Source organism: Zea mays, chromosome 5, assembly GCF_902167145.1.
Source record: "Zea mays cultivar B73 chromosome 5, Zm-B73-REFERENCE-NAM-5.0, whole genome shotgun sequence".
Classification (NCBI taxonomy): domain Eukaryota; kingdom Viridiplantae; phylum Streptophyta; class Magnoliopsida; order Poales; family Poaceae; genus Zea; species Zea mays.
In genome coordinates, this window is record NC_050100.1 from 26,142,941 (window position 1) to 26,156,917 (window position 13,977).

The window sequence follows — 13,977 nt, forward strand, 5'->3', positions numbered from 1 at the left end:
TGAAGAATCTTCACAAGCTTCTAAAGGGAGAGCACATTTTAGGACTAACCAATGTTCATTTTGAGAAAGACAGGGTTTGTAGCGCATGTCAAGCAGGAAAGCAAGTTGGTGCCCATCATCCACACAAGAACATCATGACGACCGATAGGCCGCTTGAGCTACTCCACATGGATTTATTCGGCCCGATAGCTTACATAAGCATCGGCGGGAGTAAGTATTGTCTTGTTATGTTGGATGACTATTCTCGCTTCACTTGGGTGTTCTTTTTGTAGGAAAAATCTCAAACCCAAGAGACCTTAAAGGGATTCTTGAGACGGGCTCAGAATGAGTTCAGATTAAGGATCAAGAAAATGAGAAGCAATAATGGGACGGAGTTCAAGAACTCTCAAATAGAAGGCTTTCTTGAGGAGGAGGGCATCAAGCATGAGTTCTCTTCTCCCTACATGCCACAACAAAATGGTGTAGTGGAGAGAAAGAATAGAACTCTATTGGACATGGCAAGGACCATGCTTGATGAGTACAAGACTCCAGACCGGTTTTGGGCCGAGGCGATTAACACCGCCTGCTACTCCATCAACCGATTATATCTACACCGAATCCTCAAGAAAACATCTTATGAACTCCTCACTGGTAAAAAGCCCAATGTTTCATATTTTAGAGTCTTTGGTAGCAAATGTTTTATTCTTGTCAAAAGAGGTAGAAAATCTAAATTTGCTCCCAAAGCTGTAGAAGGCTTTTTACTAGGATATGATTCAAACACAAGGGATATAGAGTCTTTAACAAGTCCACTGGACTAGTTGAAGTTTCTTGTGACATTGTGTTTGATGAGACTAACGGCTCCCAAGTGGAGCAAGTTGATCTTGATGAGCTAGATGATGAAGAGGCTCCATGCGTCGCGCTAAGGAACATGTCCATTGGGGATGTGTGTCCTAAGGAATCCGAAGAGCCTCCACAAGCACAAGATCAACCATCATCTTCAAATCAAGCATCTCCACCAACTCAAGATGAGGAACATGCTCAAGATAATAAAGAAGAAGATCAAGAAGATGAGCCACTTCAAGAGGAGGACAATGATCAAGGGGGAGATGCCAATGATCAAGACAAAGAAGATGATCAGGGTCCAAGACCGCCTCACCCAAGAGTGCACCAAGCGATACAAAGAGATCACCCCGTGAACTCTATCCTCAGCGATATTCATAAGGGGGTAACCACTCGATCTCGTGTCGCTCATTTTTGTGAACATTACTCCTTTGTGTCTTCTATTGAGCCATACAGGGTGGAAGATGCATTAGAAGATTCGGATTGGGTGTTGGCAATGCAAGAGGAACTCAACAACTTCACGAGGAATGAGGTATGGCATTTAGTTCCACGTCCTAATCAAAATGTTGTAGGTACCAAGTGGGTATTCTACAACAAGCAAGATGAGCATGGTGTGGTGACAAGGAACAAAGCCCAACTTGTTTCCAAGGGCTATTCACAAGTCGAAGGTTTGGATTTCGGTGAAACCTATGCACCCGTAGCTAGGCTTGAGTCAATTCGTATATTACTTGCCTATGCTACTTACCATGGCTTTAAGCTCTATCAAATGGACGTGAAGAGTGCCTTCCTCAATGGACCAATCAAGGAAGAGGTCTATGTTGAGCAACCTCCCGGCTTTGAGGATAGTAAGTATCCTAACCATGTGTATAAACTCTCAAAGGCGCTTTATGGGCTCAAGCAAGCCCCGAGCATGGTATGAATGCCTTCAAGATTTTCTTATCACTAATGGCTTCAAAGTCAGTAAAGCCGATCCTACTCTCTTTACTAAAACCATTGCAAAAGATTTTTTTGTATGCCAAATTTATGTTGATGATATCATATTTGGGTCTACTAACAAATCTACTTGTGAAGAGTTTAGTAGGATCATGGTACAGAAATTCGAGATGTCTATGATGGGGGAGTTGAAGTATTTTCTAGGCTTTCAAGTCAAGCAACTCCAAGAGGGCACCTTCATCAGCCAAACAAAGTACATTCAAGACATACTTACCAAGTTTGGAATGAAGGATGCCAAGCCCATCAAGACACCCATGGGAACAAATGGGCATCTCGACCTCGACACGGGAGGTAAATCCATAGATCAAAAGGTATACCAGTCGATGATAGGATCTTTACTCTATTTATGTGCATCTCGACCGGATATTATGCTTTCCGTATGCATGTGTGCAAAGTTCCAAGCCGATCCTAAGGAAATTCACCTTAGGGCTGTGAAAAGAATCTTGAGATATTTAGTTTATACACCTAAGTTTGGTCTTTGGTACCCCAAGGGATCCTCTTTTGATTTGTTAGGATATTCAGATGCTGATTGGGCAGGGTGTAAAATTGATAGGAAGAGCACATCAGGGACTTGTCAGTTTTTGGGGAGATCTCTGGTGTCTTGGGCTTCAAAGAAACAAAACTCAGTCGCTCTTTCTACCGCCGAAGCCGAGTATATTGTCGCAGGCCACTGTTGCGTGCAATTGCTTTGGATGAGGCAAACCCTCAGGGACTATGGCTACAAATTTAGCAAAGTCCCTCTCCTATGTGATAATGAGAGTGCAATCCGTATGGCGGATAATCCCGTTGAACACAGCCGCACTAAGCACATAGCCATTCGGTATCACTTTTTGAGAGATCACCAACAAAGGGGGGATATCGAGATAGCCTATGTTAGCACCAAAGAACAACTAGCCGATATCTTTACCAAACCATTAGATGAGAAAACCTTTACCAAACTTAGGAATGAGCTAAATATTCTTGATTCTAGGAACTTTGATTGACACTTTGCACACATTGCTCATTCATATACCTTTGATCATATCTCTTTTATGTCTATGACTAATGTGTTTTCAAGTGTATTCTTATGCTTAGTCATAGAATTGAAAGGGAAATGGAGTATTCGGCAAAGACGACGCTTCCACTCAACTCCATCGGTATTATTTCCTCTTTGCCGGTATTCCGCCATCTCTCCACATTGGTATAATCTTCACTCATATATTGTTGGCCAAAGGGGGAGAGAATCTAAAAGGGCTCTAAAGACTCCGTTATTGTCGATTAATGCCAAAGGGGGAGAGAGTATTAGCCCAAAGCAAAAGGACCGCACCACCATGCCAATTTCAAAATTTTTCGAAACAAGTTTAAGTTTTTTAAATATTTTTCAATTGGTATCTTTGAAATGGGTATTCCTCTAAGAAATTCTATCTCAATTGGTAAAACCCTCTTGAACACTAAGAGGAGAATTTCATTATGGGGGAGTTTTGTTTAGTCAAAGGAAAATCATTTGAAACAGGGGGAGAAAATTTCAAAATCTTGAAAATGCTTCTCGAAATCTTACTTATATACCTTTGACTATTTGCAAAAAGACTTTGAAAAGAATTTCCAAAAGAATTTGCAAAAACAAAACATGTGGTGCAAATGTGGTCCAAAATGTTAAAAGAAAGAAATCAATCCATGCATATCTTATGAAAGTTTAAATTGGTTTAATTCCAAGCAACCTTTGCACTTACCTTATGCAAACTAGTTCAATTCTACACTTATATATTTGCTTTGGTTTGTGTTGGCATCAATCACCAAAAGGGGGGAGATTGAAAGGGAAATTGGGTCAAACCTTTTCCTAAATGATTTTGGTGGTTGAATTGCCCAACACAAACAATTGGACTAACTAGTTTGCTCTAGATTATAAGTTCTACAGGTGCCAAAGGTTCAACACAAACCAATAAAAAGGTCCAAGTTAGGGTTCAAAAAGAAAGGAGCAAAAGAAACCGAAGGTTGCCTTGGTCTGGCACACCGGACTGTCCGGTGTGCCACCGGACAGTGTCCGGTGCACCAGGGTGGATCATCTCCAACTCGCTACCTTCGGGTTTTTGGAAAAGCCACTCCGCTATAATTCACCGGACTGTCCGGTGTGGCACCGGACTGTCCGGTGTGCCAGCGGAGCAACGGCTACAGCGCAACGATCGACTCCAACGGAAACCTGAAAAGCACTACAGTACGCGGACAGTTCGCGCAGAGTCAGAGCAGGCGCCAGAAGGCGCACCGGACAGTGAACAGTGACTGTCCAGTGCACCACCGAACTGTCCGGTGGCCCAGGCTGTCAGAGCTCCAGCGGTCGAACCCTAATGGTTGGGTGACGTGGCTGGCACACCGGACAGTGTCTGGTGGCGGACCGGACTATCCGGTGCGCCCATCGACAGCAGCCCTCCCCAACGGCTGTTTTGGTGGTTGGGGCTATAAATACCCCCAACCACCACCATTCAAGGATCCAAGTTTTTCAGACATCTCACTCAATACAAGAGCTAGTGCATTCAATACAAGACACAATTAGATTGAATCAAAGCCTCTCCAAGTCCCAATTCCACTCAAAGCAATTAGTGACTAGAAGAGAGAGTTTTACTTGTGTTCTTTGAGCTCTTGCGCTTGGATTGTTTTTCTTCTTCCTCTTTCTTGTTCTCAAGCAACTTGTAATCAAAGCAAGAGACACCAAGTTGTGGTGGTCCTTGTAGGGGTCTAAGTGACCCGTTTGATTAAAGAGAAAAGCTCACTCGGTCTAGGTGACCGTTTGAGAGAGGGAAAGGGTTGAAAGAGACCCGGTCTTTGTGACCACCTCAACGGGGAGTAGGGTTGGAAGAACCGAACCTCGGTAAAACAAATCACTGTGTCATCTGCTTCATTTAACTTTGATTTGTTTTTCGCCCTCTCTTTCAGACTCGATTTTAATTCTAACGCTAACCCCGGCTTGTAGTGTGTGCTTAAGTTTATAATTTTCAGATTCCGCCTATTCACCCCCCCTCTAGGCGACTTTCAAAATTCAACTTTTCTTTTAGGTGACATGCCTGGTAACTCCTCAGGGAATACATCGGAAAATTCGGACATAATCCTAATTGCCTCCATCGGATTAGACTCTTTGTCATCTATTGATAAATGGTGACAGGCTCCTTCTAGTTCAGGTAAGTACAGCTTGGTTACTACTTCCTTTCCGGATGGGGACACCAACTTAACTGTTCTCTTGTCACAACTGATAGTGGCTTGATTTCTGTGTAGCCAATTCATCCCTAGGATGACATCTAACCCTTGAGTTCCCATTACTACTAGGCTAGCGGGGAAGTCTATCCCCCTTATTTCAATCCTTAGATTTGGACAAAGCCTATCGGACTGAACTTTTCCCCCAACTGAATTAACTCTCAAAGGCGGGATCATTGGTTCTATGGGGATGTTATGTGATTCTACCCAAGATGCAGAAACAAAAGAATGTGTGGCACCAATATCAAATAGTACTTTTGCTGGGTAGGATTCGACTGGAAACATACCTACTGCCACGTCCTGAGCATCTTGGATTGCTTCGGCCTCCAGGTGATTCAACTTTCGGCCTCTAGGTGATTCACCTTTCCACAGTTGTAGGCCTGACCACGGACTCCTGGTGCTTGTTGTGGTACTCCTTGTCTTGTTGGGGCATTGACTGCTAGCGGTTGCTGGGCTGCTTTCTTGGGACAATTCTTCGCCCAGTGATTTTGTTCTCCACAGTAGAAGCATACACGACCTCCTACTTGTGCTGGGGCTGCTTGGCCATTCTGGTTGGTTGCTAGGACAGGAAGGTGAGCTGCCTGGCTGTTCTGACGCTGGAACTGATTTCCTCCCGGCTGAGTGTTCTGACGGTACTGCTGCTACTGCTAAGGAAACTGCCTCTCATACTAGTGTTGGTGCTGACGCTGATGCTGGAGCTGGTGACCTTGCTTGAATTGCTGGGGCAAGTTGCCTGAGTAGCGGGGACGACTGCTACTCCTAGCTTGAGGCCCACCATCTTGCGCTTCCTATCCTCCATCTCCCGACACTTCCTTCCAGTCATGATTGCTCTGTCTATCAAATGCTGGAAGGTGGGGAAAGTGTGGTTCATAAGCTGGTAGTGGAGGGGATCAACCAATCCTCTCAGGAAGCGGTACTGCCTCTTAGCATCCGTGTTGACATCTTCTGGGCATAACGTGACAGCTGCAAAAACTTATCCCTGTACTCACTGACGGACATATGACCTTGCTTCAGGGCGAGAAACTCCTCCTTCCTTACTATCATCAGTCCCTCGGGCACATGGTAGTGACAGAAGTTGTCCCTGAACTCTTCCCAAGTAATGGCTTCAGGGTTGACATGGGTGGCGAGGTAAGACTCCCACCTAGACTGGGCTGCTCCACTCAGCTGTCGAGGACCATACAACACCTTCTCATGGTCATTGCACTGGGCAGTGTGCAACTCACGCTCCACAGTACGCAGCCAATCTTCCGTGTCCATGGGGTCAGCAGAGTGGGCAAAAACAGGGGGATGGCCCCTCATGAACTCTACCCACTTGTCTCTGGGCACTTGTGGCATCTGAACTTGCACTGGAGGCTAAGGTGGTGGTGGCTGTTGCTGCACCTGCTGCACCGCTGCTAAAGTCTGACCAATTGCCTGAACTGCCTGAGTCTGCATCAAGAACATTTGCTCAATGGTCATCGGGGGTGGCGGTGGCAAATGCTGCTGCAGAGCTGCCTCTTCCTGGGATGCCTGCTGCTCTGGCTGAGCACGCCTCGCACCTCTACGCCTGTTCTCAGACATCTATAGAAACCATACACATATCAGATCTGACTCTGCAGTCTTTCAGCATAAGAAAAGATATATGGAAATCTTCACATCATTGAACAATTGATCATCTTCATTGACTTCTCAGATAAAGAGGAAAGTGGAAATAAATGGATTACCCAACTAAATAACTGACTTTATTAATAACTACACCAAGTTGTACGGGATACCCACACCTTGGTGACAATCATTACAAAGATCCAACTTCATTACATGTTCATCATGACAAGCATCCAACAAAGATAACCAAACTAACTCTAACTAAGACTGACTAGAATAGGACACTGAATTAAGCATTATTACTGACTCCGACTCCGTCGATCTATGGATCTAAATCTATCTGGGTCCTGCAGTCTGGGGTACCATAGCCAAAGCGACCACGAGGCGGTGAATGGTAAGGGTGCTGAATCCTGACAGGGGCGGGAGAACCACCATCAAGATAGTTGTGTGCCGCGCATTCAGCACGCAGTTCCGCAACCTCTGCCCGAACCTTGCCCAACTCGTCAAGGGCGTGGTCCAACTCTGTGTTGGGCACGACAGCCATGTTGATCATGCTGCTCAGCCTGGGATTGCCCTCACCAACTGGCGAGACAATCACACCTCTAGCACTGCCGGTCGAATGGCGAGGGTAGTACTTTAGGTCAAGGTCGTCAGCTACCCTGCTGAACATCAAGCAATACTGAGAAAGTGTCCGTCGTGCTGCATCCTGCATGGCTGCCTCGGCAGTGTCCCTCTCAGTGATAGAATAGTGCTCTGAGAAGGCCTCTGCACCCCGGAGATCATCGTCTAGATGGCGCACCAGGAAAGTAGCCTCCCACTGGTCCGGGTATAACCCGCGATGATGCTGGTAGTAGGACTGGGCATTCGGGTAATACGGGTAATTCGGTTCGGGTTATTCGGGTTCTACAAAATTCGGGTTCTGTAAAATAGGAACCAAACCCGAACACATAATTTTAGGAACCGAACCCTAATAGACCAAAAAATTCGGTTCGGTCTATTCGGTTCCTATAGAACCCGAATAACACAATCAGGTGCAAATCATGAGTTTATGGATGACAAACAATACAATACTGCACATATGTCCATACAAAATTCATAACAAATTAATAGAAATAATACTACACATATGTTCATAACAAAGTTCATAACAAAGTAATAATAATACAAAGTTCAGGCGGACGGCGGTGGAGCTCGAGCAGTACGCCCACGCAAGGAGTCGCAGTCGCAGTACGCCGCCGGCTGCCTGCTGGTGCTGGAGCTCGAGCAGTCGAGCGCAGCCACGCCCACGCAAGGAGCAGAACGCCGGACGCCGGGAGCAGTTGACGGCGGGGCGGCGGCCGAGCAGTGGAGTCCAGGCGGACGGCGGTGGACGGCGGGGCGGCGGGCTGCGGCAGGCGGCGGCCGAGCAGTGCAGAAGATCTAGGTCTAGGGTTCGGCGGTTGGCTGGTGAAGTGGTGGGCGGCTCCGCGGTTGGACGCCTGGGCGGTCTGCGGCTCTGCGCTTTGCCTGTGGCTGCCTGCGGGCTGTGGACAGCGGACCGAACTACCGGAGGGAGGAAGGAAAGACTGGGCCATGGCTGGCTAAGTGGGCCAAGTAGTTATTGGGCTGGTGAGCGATCTGTGTTCGGTTTTTTGGTCTATTCGGGTTATGCAGTACAAAAACCGAACCCTAACCCGATAACCGAATAGATACGATATGTGGACCGAACCCGAAAACCGAAACCCGAAAAACCGACCAATTCGGTCTATTCGGGTTCGGGTTCGGTTCGGGTTCGGTTCTCGGGTTTAAAATGCCCAGCCCTAGCTGGTAGACTACATAACGATACTCGATAGACCAAGTGTGTCGGTCAAAGGCTCGACGCAACAGGGTATCAAGAGCGTCTTGGAAGTGACACCCACGAGCAGCGTCACGAGTGATGGGTCTAGCAATCCATCCCTTTGGCTCCGGCTCTTCCGAGCGCACCGTGCCGTGGCTCGAACTGCCACCAGCGTCGTCGTCGTCTCCGTCTCCGTCAGGGTCTCCTCTAGCAACTGGGATGCCCTGTGGTGGTGCAGGGGGGCATCTCTGGCTAGGGTGTAGGGGAAGGCGGCCTCTCAGACTCCACTTCCCGCTGAGGCGAGGGGGAAGAGTCCTACTACTCCTGCTCCTGCTCCTAGCGTCGGCGCTCCTGCTCCTCGTGCAGGCGACGATGCAGTCTCTCTAGGTGACTGGACTGACCTGGCATCATGCGACGCAGTGGACGCTCCGCCAGGCGAGAAGGCAAAAAGGGGATCACAGACTTACGTGCAGTGCACCTGATACGGGCCATCTACAAAAGACATCGTAAGCACAAGAGTAAGAGTAGAACTATGAGACCAGAAAGTAAACAAAAAGAGAAGTGAGACGAAACTTTTTGAGATAAGTAAATAACATAGAGTTGGTCAAGATAACCAACTTGTGAAAAGACACTAAGGTCAAGGTAAGAGCAGGGGTCAATAGTCCTTAGAGCGACCATTCTAGTCTAGGTTAGCGGTCCTACAGTCAGCAAGGCTTTGATACCACTTATGTCACACCCGGTTTTGGAAGGTAAGTCGAATGCGAACCATATATGTGCCAGGATCAGAACTCACATACATAACGATTACATAGTTGGACATCATCACATAATGCTTGAATTAAATAACAGAAAGGTACTTAGTTACATCAAGATGTCTGAGATGCCCACAAAGTCAAATACATATCCATAGTGTTTAACAATAACATCAAAGTGCGGAGTAATGAAACGTAGAATGTAAGCCTACATAGGCAACTGACTGGGGGTTTGCCACTAATGTAAACTAAAACTTGTCGTAGTCCTGGAACTCCTCAAAGTCCTCCATGTTACCAGCTTCACCTCCTGAGCACTGAGTACAGTGGGGACAACCTGGGGTGGGGTGGTTTGTAAAGCAAGGATGAGTACACATCAACGTACTCAGCAAATGTCCCGTTTGGCTAAAGTGGACTAGCTGTATGTGGAGTTAAGGTTAAGCAGTTGCTTTTAGTTGGTCAAGTTTTATTACTATAATTATAGCCAAATTTTAGTAATAACCCAGTTATTACCTAGAAGTACTCCCTCCAAGAGGAAATACCAGAGATCAAAATTATAACCATCATTGCTAATCATCATCATAAATGTAGTCAAAGTTCTTCTAATCAAAGAGGATCCCAAGGCTGCTCATAACCGTGAACACGGCTGATATACCAGTTTCTAACACTCTACAGAGGTTGCACACTTTATCCACAAGCCGTGATTCCCATTCTGCCCAGGGTTCTAGCCTCCCCATTGATCACTACCAAGGTGACCTAGCAGGGTCACACAACGTAGCCTTTATAAAGATTTCCTAGAGGTCATAGTAGCCCGTTAGGTTTCTCCAGTTTGATAAACACTGTACATCTCCCGACAGAAAGGGTGACTAACAAAACCAAATCAAAGAACCTCTGCAACCAGCCTCGGCAGAGCAAGTATTGTGCCTGGACCCCATTGATGGTCCTACGGCAAAGCCAACTACTCCTCTGGTTCCTCTAATTAATCAGCTAAGGGCGTCCCATTCCACCCTCATGGTTGCACTGTTATCCCGGGTTGTCACTCCCCAAACAGGTCCTTACGGAGAGGTACCCAGGAAACAGCCTAAGCCCTCTAAAGTAATCACAAGAACCTCATCGGGATAACGTCATCGTATCATAAAAGATCACATCATGTTCATTGATTAAGTTAAAGCAATAGCATAAGCTAACCATGATTAACCCAAAAAGGTAAACAAGGGTAAGGTAAATACAAACTAGTCAATCCTTAAGTTTCAATAATGTAATGCAGGACAGTGAATTATAAAGTAAAGTAGGACATGATAGGTCTGAGGACACTTGCCTTCACCAGGTTGTTGCTTAGAGGGACCTTCAGCAACACACTCAGGAACCTCGGACTGCTCGTTGTCTAAGTAAAGCGAACATACATTCAATACATTTGGAAAAGTATAAATGAAAAACACATCAAACATGTACAAACATTGGCAGACAACTCAAAAAGGTATAGTATTAAGTGTAGGGGAATGATATCAAGTTATAAAATGGACTAATCTTAAGTGGAGGATTGATTACTCTCTAAGTGTTTGGAACATGGCTCAAAGAAGGTTAAGAGGTAATTAAACAAGTAGAGATGAAATTATCAGATGAACTACTCTTATTTAGGAATTTGATTATCCTTTAAGTGTTATCCATAATTACATTCCTAATTCTATTTATGTCATTAAGACCTAAAGGTTAAGCCAAGAATAAATCCATGTGATGCATAACACTAATCTCATAAAATTGAATATACTTTACTCCTAGGATTCTCCTTTTATTTATTTTATTAAATAAATAAATCAACATATTCTTTAATTCTATATTCTAAGTGTAAAAATTAAAGTATACAGATTACAGTTGGTCATATTTTATTTGAACGGAGAATAATCTTGTGAGCATTTTGCAATTTGAACCACTAAATTTGGAGTTCATATGAAAAAGATATGAAATAAACAAGTTTTGAAGTTTGAAATATGAAATTAGGGCTAAATCTGTAATTAAATAAAAGTCCAGGGGGTTATTCTAAAGAAACCAGGGACCTATGCGGTAAAACAGAGGACGGCGAGTTGATTTCCTAAAACCAGGGGGGTTCTTAAGCAAAACTCACACGACAGGTGAGACTGGCCACGACAGGGCTCCAAAGGCTTGGGGGGTGGTTCAAGCGTGTTCAGGGTGATCTAGTGAACTCAGCCGAGGGTACCACGCCGGTGCGGGAGCACCAGAGGGCGCTACACGCGGAGAGGCGGACTAGCGGCGACGCTAGATTGCTCCGGCGAGCAATCGCGCGAACAACAGGGCAGTACACAAGAAATTAGGGGCGCAGGCAGGTTTCTCACCTCGAGGGGAAGTGATGGAGTCACGGGGCAACGACGGTGGTGCAGGGACGCGACGGACAACGGTGGCGGAGCTCCAGCTGCGCGAGAATCACTCCGGTGAGCGCGGGCCGGCTGAACCAAGGAGGGAAGGGGCACACCAAAGGGTGTCCCGAGTAGCTAACGGAAAGGCGAAGCTCAACGTGGCACTGGACGGGGCACGGGCGCAACGGCGGCCACGGAACAGGCGGTGGACGTCGACAGGCGGTGGCAGAGCTCTCGGTTTGCACGGGTAGAGCGAGAGAGAGGGCGAGGGAGCTGGGTAGAGGGCGCAAATGAGAGAGGGGAGGTGGGCGAGCAGGGCGCGGGATTCAAAAGGGGCGCGGGGGCTCGAATGTGGCCGAAGAACGCGCGGTCGTGGGAGCGTCCACGGCGGGGAGATCGTGGGCGAGAGGTTAGAGACGGGCTGACAGGTGGGGACGGTGGGACAGAGAGAGGGAGAGCGGGTGCGCGTGAGAGAACTTGCGCCGATAGGTCTGGCCCACGGGACAGAGAGAGAGGGAGAGAGAGGGCGCTCAGGTTTGCGCTGATAGGCGGGACCCGCCTGTCAAGCAGAGGGGGCACGCGGGCGTGGGCGCGCGCGGACTGGGCTAAGTGGGTTGTCTTGGGCCAAATTAGCTTTTCCTTTTTCCTCGAATTTCTAATTGCTTTCTATTTATTTTCTCTAGGGTTTTCAATTCAAATTCAAATCAAGTTTCAAATTCAAACCAAATCAAATATGTGCAACATTTCAAAGAATATTTAGGCTCAATATGATGCAACATTCCACGACTCATGTTTTGGAGAAAATAAATTAAATAATCCCTCACTAATACAATTAACCCTAATTAAAAGGGAAAGAGAGAGAGAGAGAAAACTAGAGAGAGAGAAACTAGAGTGAGATAGAGAAGAGTAACACCTGAATTTGGATGGTCATAAGAAAGAAATTTTATACCCCCAAATTTAGGGTGTTAGAAGGGACACCTAGGAGCATGGAGCAAAACAACCAAGCCTTCTCTAAGCATTCTAGCAACTTGGTCACACTAACACTTTAATAACCAAGTTTGTGGCTATTTAGTGTTGGATTTTACAAGATCACCTATCCACCCCCCTCTAGGTGCTCTCAGTTCGTATCAGAGCCGTACTCTTCATCTAAGGGACTAACCGCCCGAAGAGATGGATCCTAAGGGTAAGGGGATGGTGGTCAATGACAAGGAGAAGGAGTCCCTCTTCAACGAGCCAAGAGACAACAAGCCCACTGACTCAGGCTCGAGTCACAAGAAGAGGGACGGGAAGAAGAGGCGCATCAAGAAGATCATCTACTACGACAGCGACACTTTCTCTTCTTCACCAAGGGACGACGACTCCTCGTCCAAGAAAAAGACGGTTAATCAAAATTATTCTTTTGATTATTCTCGCATTCCCTATAATTCAAATGCGCATTTACTATCGATTCCTCTTGGAAAACCTCCACACTTTGATGGAGAGGACTATTCGTTTTGGAGTCATAAAATGCGTAGTCATTTATTCTCTCTCCATCCTAGCATATGGGAAATCGTAGAAAATGGGATGCATTTTGATAGCATTGATAATCCTGTCTTTGTAAATGAACAAATTCATAAAAATACCCAAGCTACTACTATTCTGCTAGCATCTCTGTGCAGGGATGAATATAACAAGGTTAGCAGCTTGGACAGCGCCAAACAAATCTAGGACAACCTCAAGATATCATATGAGGGAAATGATACCACCATGATCACCAAGATGGAACTGGTGGAGGGCGAGCTAGGGAGGTTCGCGATGATCAGGGGAGAGGAGCCAACACAAACCTACAACAGGCTCAAGACCCTGGTCAACAAAATCCGAAGCTACGGAAGCACAAGATGGATGGATCATGATGTCGTCCGACTCATGCTCAGGTCATTTACTGTTATTGACCCCCATCTTGTCAACCTTATTCGTGAAAATCCCAGGTACACCAAAATGACGCCCGAGGAGATCCTCAGAAAATTCGTGAGCGGGCGCATGATGGTGAAGGAGGCGCGATACGTGGACGATGCCCTAAATGGTCCACTGCCAATCTACGAGCCGCAACCCGTTGCTCTCAAAGAAACTAGTAGCAAGGAGGCGTTATCAAGCAAGGTAGCACAAGTGGAGGCTGCCGGGCTAAATGAAGATGAAATGGCGCTTATCATCAAGCGCTTCAAGACCGCGCTAAAAGGACGCAAGGAGTACCCCAACAAGAATGAAACAAGGGGAAAGCGCTCCTGCTTCAAATGTGGTAAGACTGTTCATTTCATAGCTCAATGCCCCGACAATGATAATGACCAGGGACAAGAAAAGCACGGGAAGAGGGAGAAGAAGAAGAACTACAAGAAGGCGAAGGGCGAGGCACACCTTGGAAAGGAATGGGATTCTGACTGCTCTT

The 13,977-nt window shown here is 46.4% G+C and overlaps 1 pseudogene; it reads left to right on the plus strand.

Moving 5' to 3' along the window:
- Positions 1 to 8,041, plus strand: part of LOC109939654 (uncharacterized) — a 70,739-nt pseudogene extending 62,698 nt beyond the window's left edge.
- The last annotated feature ends 5,936 nt before the right edge of the window (positions 8,042 to 13,977 follow it).